Source organism: Palaemon carinicauda, chromosome 29, assembly GCF_036898095.1.
Source record: "Palaemon carinicauda isolate YSFRI2023 chromosome 29, ASM3689809v2, whole genome shotgun sequence".
NCBI classification, from domain to species: domain Eukaryota; kingdom Metazoa; phylum Arthropoda; class Malacostraca; order Decapoda; family Palaemonidae; genus Palaemon; species Palaemon carinicauda.
In genome coordinates this window covers 68,955,204-68,976,244 of record NC_090753.1, presented here as the reverse complement: position 1 = coordinate 68,976,244, position 21,041 = coordinate 68,955,204, and the positions used below count along the sequence as shown (strand labels likewise).

General features: G+C 36.6%; 1 protein-coding gene across 2 annotated transcripts in view; it reads left to right on the top strand.

The window, feature by feature from the left end:
• Positions 1-4,538: 4,538 nt before the first annotated feature.
• The window catches only part of LOC137622222 (uncharacterized), a 34,443-nt gene continuing 17,940 nt past the window's right edge, over positions 4,539-21,041 (top strand). For both annotated transcript variants that reach the window (XM_068352711.1, XM_068352709.1), the window contains exons 1-12: positions 4,539-4,587; positions 12,428-12,559; positions 13,977-15,643; positions 15,840-15,880; positions 16,128-16,185; positions 17,438-17,492; positions 18,541-18,613; positions 19,131-19,174; positions 19,341-19,436; positions 19,621-19,650; positions 19,828-19,887; positions 20,398-20,437. The gene's annotated coding sequence lies outside the window, so the exon portion shown is untranslated. The remainder of the gene's footprint in view (positions 4,588-12,427; positions 12,560-13,976; positions 15,644-15,839; positions 15,881-16,127; positions 16,186-17,437; positions 17,493-18,540; positions 18,614-19,130; positions 19,175-19,340; positions 19,437-19,620; positions 19,651-19,827; positions 19,888-20,397; positions 20,438-21,041) is intronic.

Genomic DNA, 21,041 nt, shown 5'->3' with positions numbered 1-21,041 from the left:
ACCCTTCCAGGAAATATTACTGGCCAGGAATTCTCATCTTCGTCACTAGTGTGAAAACGCAACACCCCTCTTCAGGCTCTTCATGGCTCGACGACGCCTCTTCTTCGTATTCCTCTTATGGAATTCAAGGTTATGGAGGCAGTATGGATGCATCGTCTACGTTACCTTCTCCAAGCAGTTCTTACGAATGGCCGTCTACTTCTAAATCATCAGTATCAACAACATTGTCACCAATGTTCAGGTCAAGAATTGGAATTCCTGATGACGACGAGAACTCTCTTTCACTGGATGAAATAGTAGATGATAGTACTATGTCTGCTCCTAAGGGGCCACCCATTACCCTCAAGACATTGTTAGTGCCTCTCGAGAATCTTCCAACAACCCAACCTCCTTCGGACACAACACTGGCTCCCACGATTGCTCCTACGGATATTTCTACCGATGTCACGACTTTCCCTTCTAACGAGTCGTCATTACCGTATCCCACTTATCAGAGAGTCCCTTTAGATTTAGATTTTTCCTGCGCTGAACGACTGGACGGCTACTACGCCGATCAGAAAGCCGAATGCCAAATCTGGCACTGGTGTCTCCCGGGCGGTCGCCATTACACGTTCCTGTGTCCGGAACGAACCATGTTCAACCAAGCATTTCTAGTGTGTGATTGGTGGTACAATGTCGACTGTAGCAAAGCCGAGGAACTTTATATTGTGAATGAGAGGCTTTATGTCTCTCCTGAACAAAAAAAAGAATGATTGGCAGGTATGACACTCACGAAATCTTATAAAGGATAGTTAGAATTTTTTTATTGCTTTAACTATGATGTAAAACTGTTTACTTAATGGGATAGAACTTCAGTCAAACCAGGTTAAGAAAGGATAAAATGTCAAACTGGATCCTTAATGGATACACAAACAATCAAACTGGGTCTTAAAGGGATATAACTTCAATCAAACCGGATCTCGCAGAGATAGAACTTCAATCAAACCAGATCTCACAGAGGTAGAACTTTGGTCAAACCGGATCTCGCACAGATAGAACTTATGTCAAACCAGATCTCACAGAGATAGAACTTCAATCAAACCGGATCTCACAGAGATAGAACTCCAGTCAAACTGGATCTCACAGAGGTAGAACTTCAGTCAAACCGGATCTCACAGAGATAGAACTTCAATCAAACTGGATCTCACAGAGATAGAATAGAACTCCAGTCAAACCGGATCTCACAGAGGTAGAACTTCGGTCAAACTGGATCTCGCAGAGATAGAACTTCAGTCAAACCGGATCTCACAGAGATAGAACTTCAATCAAACAGGATCTCACAGAGATAGAACTCCAGTCAAACCGGATCTCACAGAGGTAGAACTTCGGTCAAACTGGATCTCGCAGAGATAGAACTTCAGTCAAACCGGATCTCACAGAGATAGAACTTCAATCAAACTGGATCTCACAGAGATAGAACTCCAGTCAAACCGGATCTCACAGAGGTAGAACTTCGGTCAAACTGGATCTCACAGAGATAGAACTTCCCGGATCTCACAGAGGTAGAACTTCAATCAAACCGGATCTCACAGATAGAAGAAACGTCAAGGGATAAAATGTTAAACTGGATCTCGAATCGATACACAGACAATTAAATTGGATTTCAAAGGGATAGAACTTCATTCATACTGGATTGCGAAGGGATAAAATATCAATGGCAACAATCAGTCCTGATTATGGAGTGACAGGATGCCTTTCAAACCGGATCTCAGTCCGGAGTCTATGCTTGTCTTCATCTCGCAATGTAATGAGAATGCAATAGATACTATTGCTGAGGTTTTCTGGCTAGGGACAATGAGAGACTGTTAATAAAGTTTATTCAAAGAGAGAGAGAGAGAGAGAGAGAGAGAGAGAGAGAGAGAGAGAGAGAGAGAGAGAGAGAGATGTACGAAACTGGAGGTAACAACCACTAGTTTTGAAATTAACTCATAACAATTATAGTTTTTTATTTTTATTTTGTGTAAATATTACCTCCTTCCCTTGTGATTATTGATTTATCTTTTTTATAGGAATCCATATATGAAACAGTGAAGGGTCTCTGTTGAAGTATATCACGTATCAACATCATATGTAGTATTCATTATTACCTCTACTTTTATTGTCCTGTAGTTCATACAATTCAGGTTTGATAACCTATTTTCTTGTCACTTGTCTTAGTTTCTAAAGACAAAGTTATTAACAATTATATTTTCTATAAAAAAATACCCAAATGGTTTATTCAAACAGTACCAAACGCTTGTTACCAAATAGGGTAGGAATTTATTTGGCTGGTACTGCTAGGGTGCCACAGCTCACCCTCCCCCGTTATCCACCACAGATGAAGCTTCATAACACTGAATCCCCTACTGCTGCTACCTCCGCGGTCATCCAAGGCACTGGAGGAAGCAGCAGGGCCTACCGGAACTGCGTCACAATCGCTCGCCATTCATTCCTATTTCTATCACGCTCTCTTGCCTCTCTCACATCTATCCTCCTATCACCCAGAGCTTTCTTCACTCAATCCATCCACCCAAACTTTGTCCTTCCTCTCGTACATCTCCCATCAACTCTTGCATTCATCACCTTCTTTAGCAGATAGCCATTGATATAAATACTGCCCTTTTATTGATAACCAGTTATGTATATTGTTTATGGATGTGTAATAAACACAAAAATGGCTGCTTAGATGTATTATTTACCTTGAAAAAGAAGTTAGAATCACAAAGCAATCTTAAGTACGTAACAAAAGAGTTTTTAAACTAGTTTGATTTTGATTCATATTTATTTTTGTAAAAGTAAGTTCCTATCTACATTTTGTTAAACTTGAATTTTTGTAATAGAATGATAACACAAATAATGTAAATGAATAAAATGTAATTGTATTTTCATCATAAAATAAATAAAATTAGAAGTCCATAATATTGAAGAGATTTGCTACCCAACTGAAAGCCAGCAATTCGATTTGATAAAAGACTTAATGAATGGTTTTCCAAATCCGTAAAGTAATTCAAAACCAGCTGTAATAATTCTCGTGTTTTTACGCATTTCAGACACTATTTTAATTGAATAAGTAGTCAGTGTAGATAAAATAGTAATAGAATAATTATTTCTCGACATGGGATGCATTTTAAACTTATAACTATAACTATAATAGCTTTTAGTAGCCAGCAAGTAGGGGCCTATATAGCATATAAGAACACCATTTTTTCTGTTTATTAAACTTTATTTAATCCCAAGTTTCTTTTTACATAACATTCATCCAAAAAACTTCATGGAATTAATCTTTCTTATATAATAGCCCAGAAATTCTTTCCACAATACACTATTATGTATTTGTGCAATGAGAATCAAAATTTAATGTAATCACAGACTGATAATATTAAAGCTGTGCCATATTTATTTCATGTGAATGTTGGGGGATGAAATCTAAGCCATAATACGTAATACTTGTGTAATTTTCCAGTCTGTTAAAACAAAATACATTAAAACAAAATACAATTACAAAATACAAAAACAATTAAAAGAAAATACATTAAATCGCCAACGGATTTAGCTTCGAAATTCGTACGTTTGAGTGCGTGCGTGTGTTCGTTGTATTGACTGGTTCGATGGTTCTTTTGTACGTAAGTAAAATTTAAATTTGTATGATAATATAATATTAAGAAATATATAATAATTAATTTTGCGTAAATATTTTTGTATATAAATACTATAAAAAGAGATGGTAACGAATTATATTTATAAAATATAGTCGGTTGAATTCGAGGGTTCGAGTGCGTGCGTATGTACGTTGCATTGACTGATTTGATGGTTCTTTTGTAGGTAACAAAATTTACATTTATATGATGATAAAATATTAGAAAATATATGATAGTTTATTTTGTGTTAATATTTTGTACACAAATATTATAAAAAGAAATGGTAACGAATTATATTTATAAAATATAGTCGTTTGAAATCGAGGGATCATCGTCCTCTGTGCAGACTCCTCCTCCATCCAGGGTTGCCATGCGTACGATAATTATCGTACATGTACGATTATTTTAGGTCCAGTACGATGTACGATACATACCTTAGGTATATACAAATGAGAGTGTTTAATTAAACAATTATACTAAAATATTTTGAAATAAGTCAATCATGTAACTCCATAATTATTATATTGAAACTGTATACGATAATTTTGGTTGTTAAACGACAATTTTAAAGCTCATGTACGATAATCCAGTCGAATCATCTGGGAACCCTGCCCAGCGTTGCCAGATATGGGGATTTATCCCTAGATCTTGGGATTTTGGGTGTGATGGGGATATTCTGTACAAAATTCTTTGAAGGAGAAACAAAGATGAGTAAACCTTTATATGATTGCTATTAATTTTCTTGCACTTATATGTAGTATAGTGAGTATTTTTTATATCGGTAAAGCCTACAGGATCAGAAGGAATTTGTGGAAATGGGGATTTTTGGGTAGTTTTAGGGATTTTCAGACTAACCCATCTGGGAACCCTGCCTCCTTCGTTCATTCTTCTTCGCGTCGTCGTCGAGTAAACAAGTCAGCGAATTCTCCTCGTAAGTTTCTAGATGATTTCCACGTGGGTATTGTAATAAAGTACCTTCCCCACGTAAATGGTTGTGAACATAAATGTTCAATTCTTATGCTGTTGGTAATTAAAGCTTTATGCAAGTAAATATACAAAGCATAAAAGCACTTGAATATCATTGAGCATCCCAAGGTCAAGTCATGTGCGCCATGATGGCTCACATGTCTTTGACAGTTTTAGTCGATATATTCCTGTTATGATTCTCAGGATATTAATATTTACTGTATTAGATGCTACATTTATTTAGAGGTAAAGTTGTCTTATTTGGATAATAAAATTATTCATATGGATCATTTTATACGCATTTGTAGTTCAATGATGAACGAAATGCCGGCTTCTGTCCACGTGTTTTGGTTATCACTATGATTGTTATATACTACAACGATAGGATCTTATTTTTAGTTAGAAATCATTCTTAAAACCTACATAATCTCATATACAGCTAATTTTTAGAAGTCTAATGCCATGTGCTTTGATTAGGGTTTGATAGCCTCGCATAAGGTTGGCTACCTAGCCCCACCCATCCTATATTCATATCCTTAGTTACCAGACATTAGGATCTTAAATTTAGTTAGGAAGGGTTCCTAAAACCTATATACTCTCACATATGGCTAGTTTTTAGAAGTCTAATGCCATGTGCTTTGACTAGGGTTGGTTAGCCTCGTATATAAGGTTGGCTATCCAGCTCCACCCAACCTAGGAATCATATCCTTAGTAACAAGACATTAGGATCTTATTTTTAGTTAGAAATGGCTCTTAAAACCTATATACTCTCACATATGGCTAAATTTTAGAAGTCTAATGCCATGTTCTTTGACTAGGGTTGGTTAGCCTCGTATATAAGGTTGGCTACCTAGCCCCACCCAACCTAGGATTCATATCCTTAGGTACCAGACATTAGGATCTTAAATTTAGTTAGGAAGGGTTCCTAAAACCTATATACTCTCACATATGGCTAATTATTAGTAGTCTAATGCCATGTGCTTTGACTAGGGTTTGGTAGCCTCGCTTTAAGGTTGGCTACCTAGCCCCACCCAACCTAACCTAGGTATATCCTTAGTTACCAGACATTAGGATCTTAAATTTAGTTAAAAATCGTTCTTAAAACCTACATGCTCTCGCATATGGCTATTTTTTAGAAGTCTAATGCCATGTGCTTTGATTAGGGTTTGGTTGCCTCATAAGGTTGACTATCTAGCCCCACCCATCCTAGAATTCATATCCTTAGTTACCAGACATTAGGATCTTATTATTTGTTAGAAATCGTTCTTTAAAACTTACATTGTCTCACATATGGCCAATTTTTAGTCTAATGCCATGTGCTTTGACTAGGGGTGGGTAGCCTCTCGTATATAAGGTTGGCTACCTAGCCCCACCCATCCTAGAATTCATATCCTTAGTTACCAGCCATTAGGATCTTAAATTTAGGTGAAAATGGTTCCTAAAACCTACATACTCTCACATATGGCTAATTTTTAGAAGTCTAATGCCATGTGCTTTGATTAGGGTTTGGTATCCTCTCGTATATAAGGTTGGCTACGCAGCCCCACCCATCCTAGAATTCATATCCTTAGTTACCAGACATTAAACAACCGTAAGTCCTTCTATCCTAATGTCTCAGCGAAGTACATTCACACGTTAAAGCTTATTTCAACTTATTACCATGATTTTGAGCTTAGAGGATCGATAGTTATGATTTTATGGGTTACATACTCCGAAGGTTAGGTCCCTTTTATTAAAGACATTGGTTCATCTGTTAATAAGTATAATAACACCGGCAAGTCTTGGTAATTTCATAAATTTAATTTAATTACTTTTTAACGGTATTCGTAGGGGGCCACTAGAAATGGGAAAAGTTTGAATATTCCTAAATCAACATCATGGTATAGCAGTTATTGGGTCATCTGTTAATAAGAAAAGTATAATAATACTGGCAAGTCTTGGCTATTTCATAAATTTAATTTAATTTTTAACGGTATTCAAAGGGGCCACGAGAAATGGTACAAGATTGACGAAAAATCCTAAATCGACATTATGCACACCAGTCGTGGTATAGCATTTATAATTTAAAATATCTTGCTTGAAAAATTTACTAAGAAGGTTTTTGGAAATAAGATGCAACATGCAAGAAATGTGGAAAGTCTCCGTAGACAAAGTTGCCCCATGGCAAGATGGATGGGAAGGTTTTCAAAGGACCAGTGGAATTAAAATTTTATCTGAACTGAAAGTCAACAGTATCCGAACTACCCTTTGATTTGACTTTTAAAAATGGTCATTATACTTAATGTAGTGTCTCCTGCAATTTAACTGCTGGTAATGTAGGGCTATAGGTACAAGAAAGGATTTATGAGCGTTGTCCTGAAGTATTTCGCCATCACAACGTGCAAAAGACTTATTTTACATCAACAGTGTATAGGACATATCTGTTTTGACGGGGCTATTTTTCCCTATTGGAGCCCTTGGCCTTATAGCATCTTGCTTTTCCCACTGGGGTTGTAGCTTGGCTAGGACTTATCTGTTTTGACGTTACTGTTTTAGAATTTGTCAACTTTTTCTCATTTGAAAAATTTGGGTGTTTGGTGTATGGTAGCAGCCAACTGGGGGTGTATGTATGATAGCAGCCACCTGTATGTATTATGTTTATCTTAGAATACTGCAGTGTAAGGGGGGGGCCCAGTAGGAACTGTTAGCCACCCCCGTTAGTCAAGAACATGGCTAGTAGGTTAGGTTAGTTGATGTTCATTTTTAATGAATGCATGAAAAACTGGCCTCTGATATACAAAGGCTCCGCCAACTGTATTTGCAGGCGGCTTGTAGGTTAGTTAAGGGTTGAAGTTCGTGAGTTTATGTGCAATTTGTATGGGCAAGTGGAAGTGGCTGCTGTTATGTATATGCTGTATCTATGAATACATGCACAAGAAATGCGACAGTTTCAAGTCCCCTGCAGGACAAAGACTTGGGACGCCCTTCGTGCGTGTGGTTTGGCCAGTTTTCATCACGCTGACCTCTGCCGATTGGTAATGATGGGGGATTTTAGTCCTGTTCATAGCAACTCTTACCTGCAGTAATATGGGTGGTCTTTGGTGCATCTATGATGGTGGCCACCTGTATGTGTTATGGCTAACTTCGAATAAGTCAGTTGGGTATGTAGGTAAGGGTTGGGCTCATTGGTGATGGTATAGAACACCACGCTGTCCTGAGTACGTAGGTAAGGGTTGGGCACATTGGTGATGGTATAGAACACCACGCTGTCTTATAATAATAATAATAATAATAATAATAAATAATAATGTTTATTGACAAAAGATATTTACATTCACAGATTTACAAAAAGAAAAAGACTCAGTCCAAGCCCATGTGGAGCAGAGCTCTTCGGGCAATAATACAGCAAAATAATATCAATTAAGTAAAAATATAAACTAAAGTAAATATGGATATAGATAAACAAAATGTACGCATGCATATGCATAATCATATGTATACAAATAGATACATAGAAATGAGATTCTTAGCCTAAAAACAAATGGAAATGCATATTTATATGATAAAAAAAGGATGGTATATGAAAGCTAATGGTATATACATTGAAAAATTGTAGATATTAAGCTATCCTGAGTATGTAGGTAAGGACTGTTTGTAGGTAAGGTTTAGGCTCATTGGTAATAGGGTGTGTCTGCCGTTTTTGGGGACAGGGATATCTTTCTTATTACTAGCCAAATCGTATTTCATTATGGGGTTGATGTTCTTTACAATTTTCTAACATACCATAATGTTATGTTATCATTTTGAATAATAGCACAATTTACCTTTACCACGGCAATATTTTCTAAGTTCAGCATGGTCCGTACGCAAGTCATGGGTAGCTCCTACTTAGTTTCCAACTTTCCCGATAGATAGAGCCCGTGTCATCCCAATCTAAGAATCGTTTGGTTTTACAATTTAATACTGTCCCGTCAATCTACATATTTTCCCCTTAGTTAAGTATGTAGTTTTTAAGGACAAGTCATGTATAGTGACATTTGATACTGCTAGGATATTTATCATGAAATGTTATGTTAGAAATAGGCCCGCAATCATTGTTTCCTGCCTGATTATAATAACACCCGTTTGGCGGCGCTCGATTCGCATATCAGCTGGGCGCGCAAGCATGAACAGTTTTCGATGTTCGTACGTATGGTTTCGCTAATTCCAACAATTTTCATTTTAATCTCTTGTTAAGATTATTTCGTTCGAAATCGTCCCAAAATTATGTAGAATACTATTTTGTTTTATATACAAATAAAGGTTAGGTTATCCAACATCTAGTTAAGATATTTCGTCAGATAAAGCCAGTGTCAAACAAAGCAACCGAACTAACCCTTTCGTGGGCCGCGTGATTTCAAATTTTTAATCCCCCCCACATGACCCGAGAATCCGAGATTGACCTACAGCCGACCCTTTCCAACTCTAACCGCCGTGATGGATAGACCTGTTCCGTATAGTTTCTCTTTGAGTGATGTTTTCGAGTTTATCTCCCGTATTGATCAGATTCATGCAATTAAGACTCAGATATATAAATCTACGTGATTTCACTCGTGTTACCCCCGAATTTTTTCACTATTTACTTCGAGAACCGAAGGATTTTGGTTTTAGCGACTACGAAATTTAAGGTAAGCCTGAGTAACCTATAATATGATCATGTGGATAAGATATAATTTTGAGTGCTGCCCAAAGCTTTTTTTGTGTAGGAGAGAGACTTACGAAGGGGTCCGCAAGCCCCGGGTAGGGGTAGTGACCTGGGAACTACTAGGATTGGTTAGGTTGGGTTTGTGGGGTTCGTATGTTAGCAACAGTGTTTGGGGGGTCGCAGGGTGGGCATCAGCCCCCCCCCCCCTGTTTAGTTCACGATGAAGGTAAGGACATGGCTTGTAGGTCAGGTTAGGAGGGGAATTTTAGGTTAGTTTTCCATTTTTCTCTGGGAATTTTGGGTTAGTTTTCCATTTTTCTCGCACATTTCCGACATCCATGACCAGAGGGGTCCTAGTATGTAGATTGTTGGGACAAGCATTTACAAGACTAGTGATTTTAATATTTCATTCCGTGATCATTCCCGCGGAAAAAGCAGATTTTCTTACTTAGTTTCCGACTTTCCCGATAGATAGAGCCCGTGTCATCCCAGTCTAAGAAACGTTTAGTTTTACAATTTAATACTGTCCCGTCAATCTACATATTTACCCCTTCGTTAAGTTTGTATTTTTTAAGGACACGTCATGTAATCATTCCCGTAAAAAAGAGCCGATTTCGGACTTTTTTTTACTCGATTTGTATATAAAACAAAATAGTATTTGCATAATTTTAGGACGGTGTCCCAACGAAATAACAATCTTAACAAGAGGTTAAAACTAAAGTTTGTTGGAATTAGCGAAAACAAAGTCTAAACATAGATAACTGTTCAAGCTTGCGCCACCAGCTGATAGGCGAACCGAGCGCCGCCAAACGACTGTTATTATAGTCAGGCAGGAAACAATGCTTGCGGGAAATTTTACGATCGAGTAAGTTGGCCGTGGCTTCAGCGGACGACGCATTGTAACGACCTTTTCCTAACCTAACAATTCATGATAATTATCATAGCAGTATCAAATATCACTATAAATAAAAACTAAAAACTTAACGGAGGGGTAAATGTGTAGATTGACAGGACAGTATTAAATTGTAAAAACAAAATTTTCTTAGACTGGGATGACACGGGCTCTATCTATCGGGAAAGTTGGAAACTAAGCAGGAGCTACCCGTGACTTGCGTTCGGACTGTGGTAAAGGTAAAATTATGATATTCAAAATGATAAAATGTGATAAGATAACATCATTATGGTATGTTAGATCATTGTAAAGAACTTCCCCATAATGAAAAACGATTTGGCTAGTAATAAGAAAGATATTGCCCTGTCCCCAAAAACTACAGACACCCCGGGAATGCATATTAGCCTACCTTTTACCTCTTTTGTCATTTATCTGCAGGACTAACAAAAGTTCCTCTGCATATCCAATGTTTGCTCTTTTCTGGCATGCCAATGCCTCATAAATTTACTATATTAACGCAGAAATATTAGGCCATGGTGCTAACACTCGTAGCTTAACTTTTTCAATTAGTTTACTGGGACACTTGTTGGTAGTTTACCTGCCATAAATTTAAAACTGAATTTCTACCAGAAATAAAGATTCAAATTGTCACCTTATAAAGCTCGAAGATTATGAAATACGTGGAAATGCATTACTCTTACTAAAATCCTACTTAACGAGTCGAAAACAATTTGTGACCCTCGATGGCCATCTCAGAGGTTATGGGTGTCAAAATAGGTGTTCCCCAGGGATCAGTCCAAGGCCCCTTATTTTTCCTCGCCTATATTAATGATCTACCTCGATCAGTAGGTAGGTTAAGCTCCATACTCTTTGCCGATGACACTACGCTTCATTTTAGACATAAAAGTATCTACTCCCTCTGTGATACACTAACCAATGATTTAACTCTTGTAAAAAAAACTGGCTACTAGTAAATAAGTTAACCTTAAATGAAAGAAAGACATGCATCATAAGCTTTTCGCTACGTTGAGTTCCGGATAACATAAAGGTTGCTATAGGAAATCACACTCTGGATCAGAAGTCCAGTGGTAAATTTTTAGGGATAATTCTTGATAATAAACTAACTTTCTGTGAGCATGTAAATATGACGGTTAATAAAATTGCCAAAGTAATGGGTCACATATATAGATTAAAAGAGTATTTCCCCTTATATATTATAAAACAATTGTATCGCTCATTAGTATCTCCTCACCTAAATTACTGCAATACGGCGTGGGGGAGTAGTAGTAGAAATGTCTTGCAACCATTAATTGTAATTAAAAAAAGACTGGTAAGAATAAGCTCCAGTGATTACTTAGCTCATACATCGACACTCTTCCGGTCACTCGTTATTGAAGCTGGAAGACACTTATAAGCTCTCCTTAATGAATATGATGTTCCAAACACTTGTATTGAACAAATTTTCAGATTTAAGGCGGCACCGAACTAAAGAGAATCCCCAATATTGCGAAGTAAACAAATGTGTTTTACTTAGAAATATTATGTTTCATGGTTTAAGGATTACAAAGTTGGACAAGATAAGGTGATTATTTTTAATAACCTTTGAATCAAAATAGTTTTTATATTTTCTATTCTAGTTGGATGAGACCAAACTGACTGATTGAGTTAATTTAAATCCTCTGTATGAGCTTTATGTACATGTACATCGCCAGACACATTAAGCTTTATTAATAAATGTTTATACTTGCCTACTTAACCACAACGCAAGTATGTTTCATTGTTTAGAATATTTTTATTTGTAAAACTAGTTCTTTTACTGAGTTTTTTGCTTAATATCTACAATTTTTCAATGTATATACCATTAGCTTTCATATACCATCTTTTTTTATCATATAAATATGCATTTCCATTTGTTTTTAGGCTAAGATTCTCATATGTATCTATTTGTATACATATTATGTATATGTATGCGTACATTTTGTACATCTATATCCATATTTACTTTATTTTTTATTTTTACTTAATTGATTATAATTTTTGCTGTATTATTGCCCGAAGAGCTCTGCTCCATGGGCTTGGACTGAGTCTTATTTCTTTTTGTAAAACTTTAAATGTAAATATTTTTTGTCCAATAAACATTATTATGTGAAGCATGATCAAAGGACTAAAACATATAAAGTTTAAGCTGTCACTTCCGTCAATGCATGCAATGTCCATCGGGTCCATCTCCCATACTTGACAATTTTTCAGATACCAGGAATGGACCAGGCAAGCCCTTCGAATCAATCCGAAGATCGTGCCAACCCTCCAGGATGTTTAATGAAGGAGGAAACCGCCCAGAATGAAGTTATGGACACTATACCTTCCACACTTCCCACTGAGGTAAATCAGACAATTTTTCATAACTGACCATCTTTTACATTCAGATCTCCCTGGACAATTCTATCCTGTTCTTAATACTAGGCAGGCAGTTAACTCTTTTACCCCCACCATAAGGTTAAATTTCAAGCACATTTGCTAAATATTTTTTTTTAAATTGCTCTAACAGGCTTAATTTTTGTCCTAGAAGGGTCAGGTTGGTCTCATTCTTTTGGAAAATGCCTGAAGTTTCTCATAAAATTATCAAAATTATGTAAAAACATGTAATTAACGGTGTTTTGCAAGAACGTACCGGTACGTCCTTTTGTGGGGTGAAAGGGTTAATTCTAATAGCCAGGCCTTCTTCATCATAAGACTCAATACTACGCAGTACTCTAGAAGTTTTATTCCAGCGGTTACCAAGTTGTGGAATGATCTTGCTAATCGGGTTGTTGAATCAGTAGAACTTCAAAAGTTCAAAGTTGGAGCAAATGCTTTTTTGTTGACCATGCGGACACAAGTCTTTTAAATGCTTTTTTGTTGACCAGGCGGACAAGTCTTTTAAATGCTTTTTTGTTGACCAGGCGGACATGAGTCTTTTTAGAGGTTACATATATGACATTGTTTTTTACATTAATAGTTTATACATGACATCTCTTTTTTTGACATTACTTGTTTTAGAATGATTTATTAATTTCTCTTCAGTTATTTATTTTCTTTCCTCACTGGGCTATTTTTTCCCTATTGGAGCCCTTGGGCTTATAGCATCTTGCTTTTCCAATTAGGGTTGTAGCTTGGATAGTAATAATAATAATTGATCCGCTACTCTGAATCTTTTACCATAGATGGCTGATTTGGCTCTCATTTTGTTCAAATGGCCCATTTTCATTAATATTGGCATTAGTGCTAACGCCAGGATTTCAAAGCACTAAAAAATCAACTAAATGTTATAAAATATAAAGTTTTAATACAGGATAAAAGATGGTAAATTCAGTGTGATGAAACATGAAAAAAATTGTTTGGTGCATTGTCATTTACTTTTTAGCACTTCGAAATGCTGGCGTTAGCGCTAACGCCATGTTGAAAAATCTGATTGTGCAACCGGGCCCATATCTATGCTTATATAATTCATTTCAAATAAGGATTGCATGTCCCGGCATTCATTCAGCAGTTATCCGAAAACCCTCTTCAGCAGAGGAGGATCAACTCATTTATTTAAAAGACCAATAATAACCTTGAAATTTTAACAGAATATGATAGGATTTTAGTTTTTAGCTGTAAGAAAAGTTTTCTTTCTGAAACCCAAAGCTTGCCTTACCTGAAACGGCTTATCAATCATTAATCTTGTCAGTCATACTAGTAAAGTTTGATGGACCTCATCCTGAATCTCAAGATTTAAGTCGAAAATTTCTAAAGCATGTCATGTCATATCACATTTCAGGAAGACACAAAATGCTTCATCTGTGGGCTTCATACAGAGGATGACAGAAAGCTAAGGCCAGTTGAGACAACAGGACCGTCACTGAAGAATGCAGCAGCCAATCGATCTAAACTGAGGATTGACAAATTTGAAAATGCAACAAAACAGATTGAGGATGGAGTTGAGGGCAGAGTTTACCATCCTACTTGCTATCGACAATATGTTACTGTAAAGAAGAGGCCTAGAAGTGAACGGGAGGAGGAAACAACTTAAAAGCGACAAAGGGTTGAGACAAGAAGAACTAGTTCTTTGCCCGAGACTGAGCATCGTGGTATCTTGAAATCGAAATGCATATTTTGTGGTAAGGAAAGGAAAAAGAAGAAAGGAAAAGATGACCCCCTGAGAAACGTTAGTACAAAAGATGGTTGTCGGACACTTTTTGAGCGTGCACCAAGGTCGAAGAACGAATATTTTAAGAACTTCATCATGAGCATGAATGAAGCAGATTTAATAGCCAAGGAAGGAAAGTACCACAAGTCTTGCAGAAAAGATTTCATGCATGAAACTGATATTAAGCCAAGGGATGTCCACAAAAAGGCATATGGATCACTTTACAGTACAATACAACAGCAAGTTGTACAAAACAAGAGGTCACTGCTGATTTCATCATTGCTCAATAGATACAAAGGGGAATACTGCAGTAATGGTGGTGATTTCAGGGATGTTGCTTCATACACGACCCAAAGTCTGATTAGGAAGATTCACTATAGTTTTGGTGATAAGATCTGCATCACACTCGCTGATGTTCGGAGGGGGAATTACATTTACAATGCGTCGCTTTCTCAGGAGCAGGGAAAAGCACAGCTGTATGATGATGCCATGGAATACGAAGAAAATGAAAAACTTACTTGGGCAGCTCTCCATCTCCGGTCTCAGATAATGCAACTTCCAAACTCAAAAACCCCTAATCCAGCCAATGTGCAAAACCTCAAGGAATGTTCGCCAGATGTACCAAAGCAAGTGGTCCAATTCTTCAGGACCCTCTTAACTGGCATTCCACCAATATTTCAGGGTTCGCAGAAGGAAGCAATGGTCAGAAAGGTGTCCTCAATGGCATCAGATGCCATTTACAATGTATCCCGTGGAACTATTAAGCCGTGGTAACACTGTCATGGGTTTGGGATTAGCCTCTTTGACAGGGTCAAAAATAGCCTTGCAGGTTCTAAACAGAGCTGGTCACAGTCTGTTACAGCAAGACGAAAGAATTAAGAGACAGAGGTTGCCTACTCCGTGTCATCGGATGGTCTCGATGCACCAGATGGTATTAGGCTTCTCCCTGATCGGACCACTGGCTCCGTCTGGGACAACAATGATGCAAACGTGGTGACAGGTTGAATTGCGGATTCTATTAGGGACAATTCCCCTGTCCCAGTCTAACGCCCAAAATCATCCTTAGTTTCGTGCGCCATTTGTGCCACAGGTGGAAATGTCATCCCTTGCAGCCAAATATGAAATTGAAGAAGGGTAATTCCTGTAGTTTATCAGAAGTTTATCATTTTGACTGTCAATGGATTTCCTCTCGCAAAAATGAACAGTCCCTTGCTTGAAGAAGCTGAAGTTTGGCACATTCTGTCCGGCAGACTTCGAAATTGGAAATTGTGGTTGATGAACCGCCTATGTTACACAAGGTTTGTATATAATGATTATTTTGTAGATATTAATCTATACAAATGAAGATAAAAGTAAAGGTGAGATGCAGTCCCAACAGTTGTTCTAACTGTTGTGTATCAATGAGGTCTTTTCATAGTTACTCTGATATAGGAAAAGGAGTTTTTCCGTTGTTTCAAGGGCAATTTGATTTCTAATCCTTGAATTTCTTTGCAGGTAGACAACTCAAGAGTTGGAGGAACCTCTTGATTATAAATGTAAGTAAACTTAATATTGCTGAGAAATTTAGCATTTATGTTGAAAATTTCATGTTTTAATTTGAAATCACACTCCCTACAATGATGAGGTAATTTGCGTCTGAAAAGTGTCTGGGTGACATTCTGCCTGCTTGTCATAAGCTCAACACTTAGTTTGTTCGAAATTGTTAATCTGATATGTTGTTTTACATGACATACTTTTCTTTGAGAGTAAAAATGAAGTATAATTATTTTTCTGTTTAAATAGGACTTGCCCCGATGCCTACACTGGGGGAGTAAAGGCTTCGTTGTCAATCTTTGTTGAGGTAAGGTTTTATTTAATATTTTCTTAATTTTGTTGTTTTTGAGATTAGTTTTATATTCTTCTATTATTAAAATTAAATAGGTTCTATTATTGCAGTGAACATGTCGTAGATATATGTAATTGTCTGAAATTGAGTAAAAGGTCGAAAAGTTAGTTATTTCATCTAACGTTTTAACTGGTAGGCCTCGATTAGTTTTATATTCCTCTTTGATTATTAAAATTGAATAGGTTCTATTATTGCAGTGAACATGTCGTAAATATATGTAATTGTCTGAAATTGAGTAAAAGGTCGAAAAGTTAGTTATTTCATCTAACGTTTTAACTGGTAGGCCTCGAGATTAGTTTTATATTCCTCTTTGATTATTAAAATTAAATAGGTTCTATTATTGCAGTGAACATGTGAATATATGTAATTGTCTGAAATTGAGTAAAAGGTCGAAAAGTTAGTTATTTCATCTAAGGTTTTAACTGGTAGGCCTCGAGATTAGTTTTATATTCCTCTTTGATTATTAGAATTAAATAAGTTCTATTATTGCAGTGAACATGTCGTAAATGTATGTAATTGTCTGAAATTGAGTAAAAGGTCGAAAAGTTAGTTATTTCATCTAAGGTTTTAACTGGTAGTCTTCTCGAGGTTATCAACTGCACCCCTGCTCCAAGCTACCTTTTCTAGGTTTCATTGGAGATTTTATATTCAGTGCAGAGAGTAAAGATGGAGTCGCTATGTGCAGACCTTAATTTTCGAGGTGCTGCGCACGAAACTTCATGACACTTTATAAGCAATAGATTTTTGAAGCTTTAAATACATCCTAAGTGCTACTAAATTTCTAAGGTTAGGTGTAATAACCCTTTCACCCCCAAAGGACGTACCGGTACGTTCTTGCAAAACACTTAATTACATATTTTTAAATTTTTTACATAATTTTACGAGAAATTTCAGGCATTTTCCAAAAGAATGAGACCAACCTGACCTTTCTAGGACAAAAATTAAGCTTGTTAGAGCAATTTTAAAAAATTATTTAGCAAAATGTGCTCGAAATTTAACCTTATGGTGGGGGTAAAAGGGTTAATACTGTATTAACCATTTCCGAAGATTTATTGTATTGTCATAGCCAGTTGAAAGTGAAAAAATCTTTGGAATTGTTTACTGGTTAATTGTGAAAATTTTAATTTGGTTATTCACTATGCTAATCAGGCATTGCATTTTTTATTGCATTATTTGCCATTCTAAAAGTGCCCATTTTTTTTTGCAGGTCTTTAAATGAAGCCATGCTGTTATGTGACCCCTTGTAGGGTGAATGATTAAAAGTAAGTAATAACTGATAGAACACAAGTACTTGTCTTAAATTAGCTGTAATTTCTAAATTTTAGGGGGGAAGAACATTAAATTATTCCCTTAATTGCCAGGACCTTGGATTATTCCAAGGTGCCTTTTCCAAAGGGGATGAGAGTAAAAGCACTTGAGGTAGCTTTTATGAGTTCATATGTCTCTATAGCTGCCTTGAGTTCAACATTATGGGTGAAAGGTAAAATATTCTTTAGAACCACCTTCCTTTGTCCCTTTGAATGTTATGCATCCAACACAACTTTGAGGGTAGTTTCAATTCTGCAATATCCCTATAGTTATTGGATTGTTATTTTAAACTTACAGGGTCCAAGTATATAAATTTCGGGTAGTTTGTAGCGCTACGTCCAAGCGTCCTAATTTGCTTATTATCGCTCCGACTGTTATCTTGTATAGAATAAAAACGTTTGGAAGTGGTCTATGGATCTTAAATGTTTTGTAAGGGGGGGTGGGGGGGGCGCACCCCCTTGGGTAAGGACACTGCTTTTAACATAGGTTAGGTGGGTTTTTTAAGTTAGCTTCTCCTGTCGTACTCGTAGGTAAGGAAACTGTTGTGTAAAAGGGGGGGGGGGGCGAGGGGGCAAAGCCCCCTTGGGTAAGGATACGGTTTTAAGCATAGATTAGGTAGGTTTTTTAAGTTAGCTTCTCCCGCCAAAATCTTTTTTAGAAAGACGGCCACAGTTCAGAATATTCCCGTTTTTATACGGGATCTGGCCGTCCCCCTACAAACGCTCCTAAATTTCTTTTGTAATCCTCCAATTTTGTATTTTCTTGCTTTTGTGTTAAAGGGGGTCTACTTACCAGGAGTATGTATACAGGTTTTGTGGGGGTGCCGGGGGTCAATGTTAATAATAATAAAAAAAGGCTTGTGGGTGCCTGGGTCAATGTTAATAATAATAAAAAAAAAGCCTTGTAACGTACACTTCAGTAGTTGATTAAACTATTGGCAATTTTTTCCGTATATTTTGTGATAAATATTCTTTTTTAATGTTTACTTTTCTAATTTCCCAGGTATCACAAAAGTGTGACAAATGAAGAGGTTTAACGTCGGGATTGTAACCTTCGGGAGCTATCTTCTCTTAAGGCAAGTTATAGCTAGATGTTTTAACCCTTTTACCCCCAAAGGACGTACTGGTACGTTTCACAAAAGCCATCCCTTTACCCCCATGGACGTACCGGTACGTCCTTGCAAAAAAAAAGTTTTTCATATTTTTTGATAATTTTTTTTAGAAAATTCAGGCATTTTCCAAGAGAATGATACCTGACTTTTCTATGACAAAAATTAAGGCTGTTAAAGCAATTTAAAAAAAATATACTGTAAAATGTGCTGGGAAAAAAATAATCCCTTGGGGGTTAAGGGTTGGAAATTTCCAAAAACCCCGGAGGTTAAAGGGTTAAGTATACATTAGTTGTGCATAAATGGCTTGGAGGGAAATTTAAAAACCGACAAGTGTCTGTTTACTTCCCAAAGTTATAGGCTATGATAATTGAACAGCTTGGAGTACTGAGTGGTGATGTGATATTATTGCTGATAAAATTTTCATACTTGGTATTTTATACAAGGTAATACAATGTTTTGATAGTTAAAATTCCTTCAACAGGGTCAGACTTTGATGGCAAATGGAAGTGATGAACTCTAAACAATGTAAGTTTTGAGATATTTTAATTTTAAGTTCTTTAAATGGCTATGATGATACCTGAAACAGCTTGGAGACAGACTATAGTGATAGAATTTACATACTGAAATTTTCCTAGTACAGTACATAGTTCTATCAAGATTTCCTTACTGATTTAATATACTTCTACCACAGGTTCTCATTATTGTGCCATGAACTAGTCCTGTAGGTGCTGTTACAAAGGTGGAAGCTGGAAAGGTTTAGCAACATCTGACTTATCAGTGTGGCAATGTAAGTATCAATTGAATTGTACACAATATAAAGTTCTTATATGAATATGATGATATTTTCCTTTAGCACATGTTGGACTGCTGAATAAGATGAAGCTGTAATTTTTAACTGAAATACTGTAAAAATCATGAAGTTCTATATTTTTTGATCGTACATTCATCTGACTGAATTTTTTTCCCCACAGGGTCTTGTCATGAGTAAATCTCTTATGTAGGTAAGTTGCAAGAAGAAGTTGGTCATGTTTTGATATTTTATATGATGATATTTTCCTTTAGCACATGTTGGACTGCTGAATAAGATGAAGCTTCAATTATATTCTGAAAAATTTGAAATAGTGTATGTTGATTTCTGTAAAGTTTGTCTATTCAACCCAACTTTTTAATCACTTCAGGTTCTCGGCATCGTGCAGAATAATGGTTCATGAAGCAGAATGTATACGCAGAGATTTATGGTATGAAATCCTTATTTACTGTATCTTTACTGTATCTTTAAGCATAGTTTTTTTGTTGTGAGATCTTTAGGGAATAAATGAACTGGGCATAAATACACAATTGTATTTGCCAACTATTTTGCTAAATATTTGGAAAGTTGGGCCAGGGTTAAAGGCCAAATATACAGGCATTTCAGAACCATTAGCTGCGGACTTAATAACTGGCATTTCTATTAGATTTTATTTAAGTCCTTTAACTAGTTGCAGAATTTAGTAAATTGTGAATAATTTAGTTTGTCCAAATTTGGCCTATTTGATCAAAGCAGTGTATTAGGTTAGGATAACTGGTTTGGTAGTTTCGCCAATTTCATTACCTTCCCTATTTATGGTTATCTATATATATGATGATTGCACTCTTATGAATTTTGTGATTATATATTGCTTTGACACATGCATGGACTGAAAAATGTAAAGGAACATGACAGTGTTGCTTGGTTTTGTCAAGATTGTAAATTTATTTCTTTATTTCAGAAATTGGAAGTTACCCGTTTTTACTGAAGACTGAATATAGGTAAGTTTTAGTTTTAATTAATATGGCTTTTTTTAGTTTCATGTCGATAATACACACATACATATACCAAGGCACTTCCCCCAATTTTGGGGGTTAGCCGACATCAACAAAGAAACAAACAAAAAGGGGACCTCTACTCTCTACGTTCCTCTCAGCCTAAACAAGGGACTCAACATCAACAGAGTTCAGCTGGTACTGCTAGGGTGCCACAGCTCACCCTCCCACATTATTCACCACAGATGAAGCTTCATAATGCTGAATCCCCTACTGCTGCTACCTCCGCGGTCATCTAAGGCATCGGAGGCAGCAGCAGGGCCTTCCGGAACTGCGTCACTATCGCTCGCCATTCATTCCTATTTCTAGCACACTCTCTTGCCTCTCTCACATCTATCATCCAGAGCTTCCTTCACTCCATCCATCCACCCAAACCTTGGCCTTCCTCTCGTACTTCTCCCATCAACTCTTGCATTCATCACCTTTAGCAGACAGCCATTTTCCATTCTCTCAACATGGCCAAACCACCTCAACACATTCATATCCATAATAACCATAGATAATGTTTCATGATGAAATTGTACATATTTCAGACTAGAGTCTCTGAATA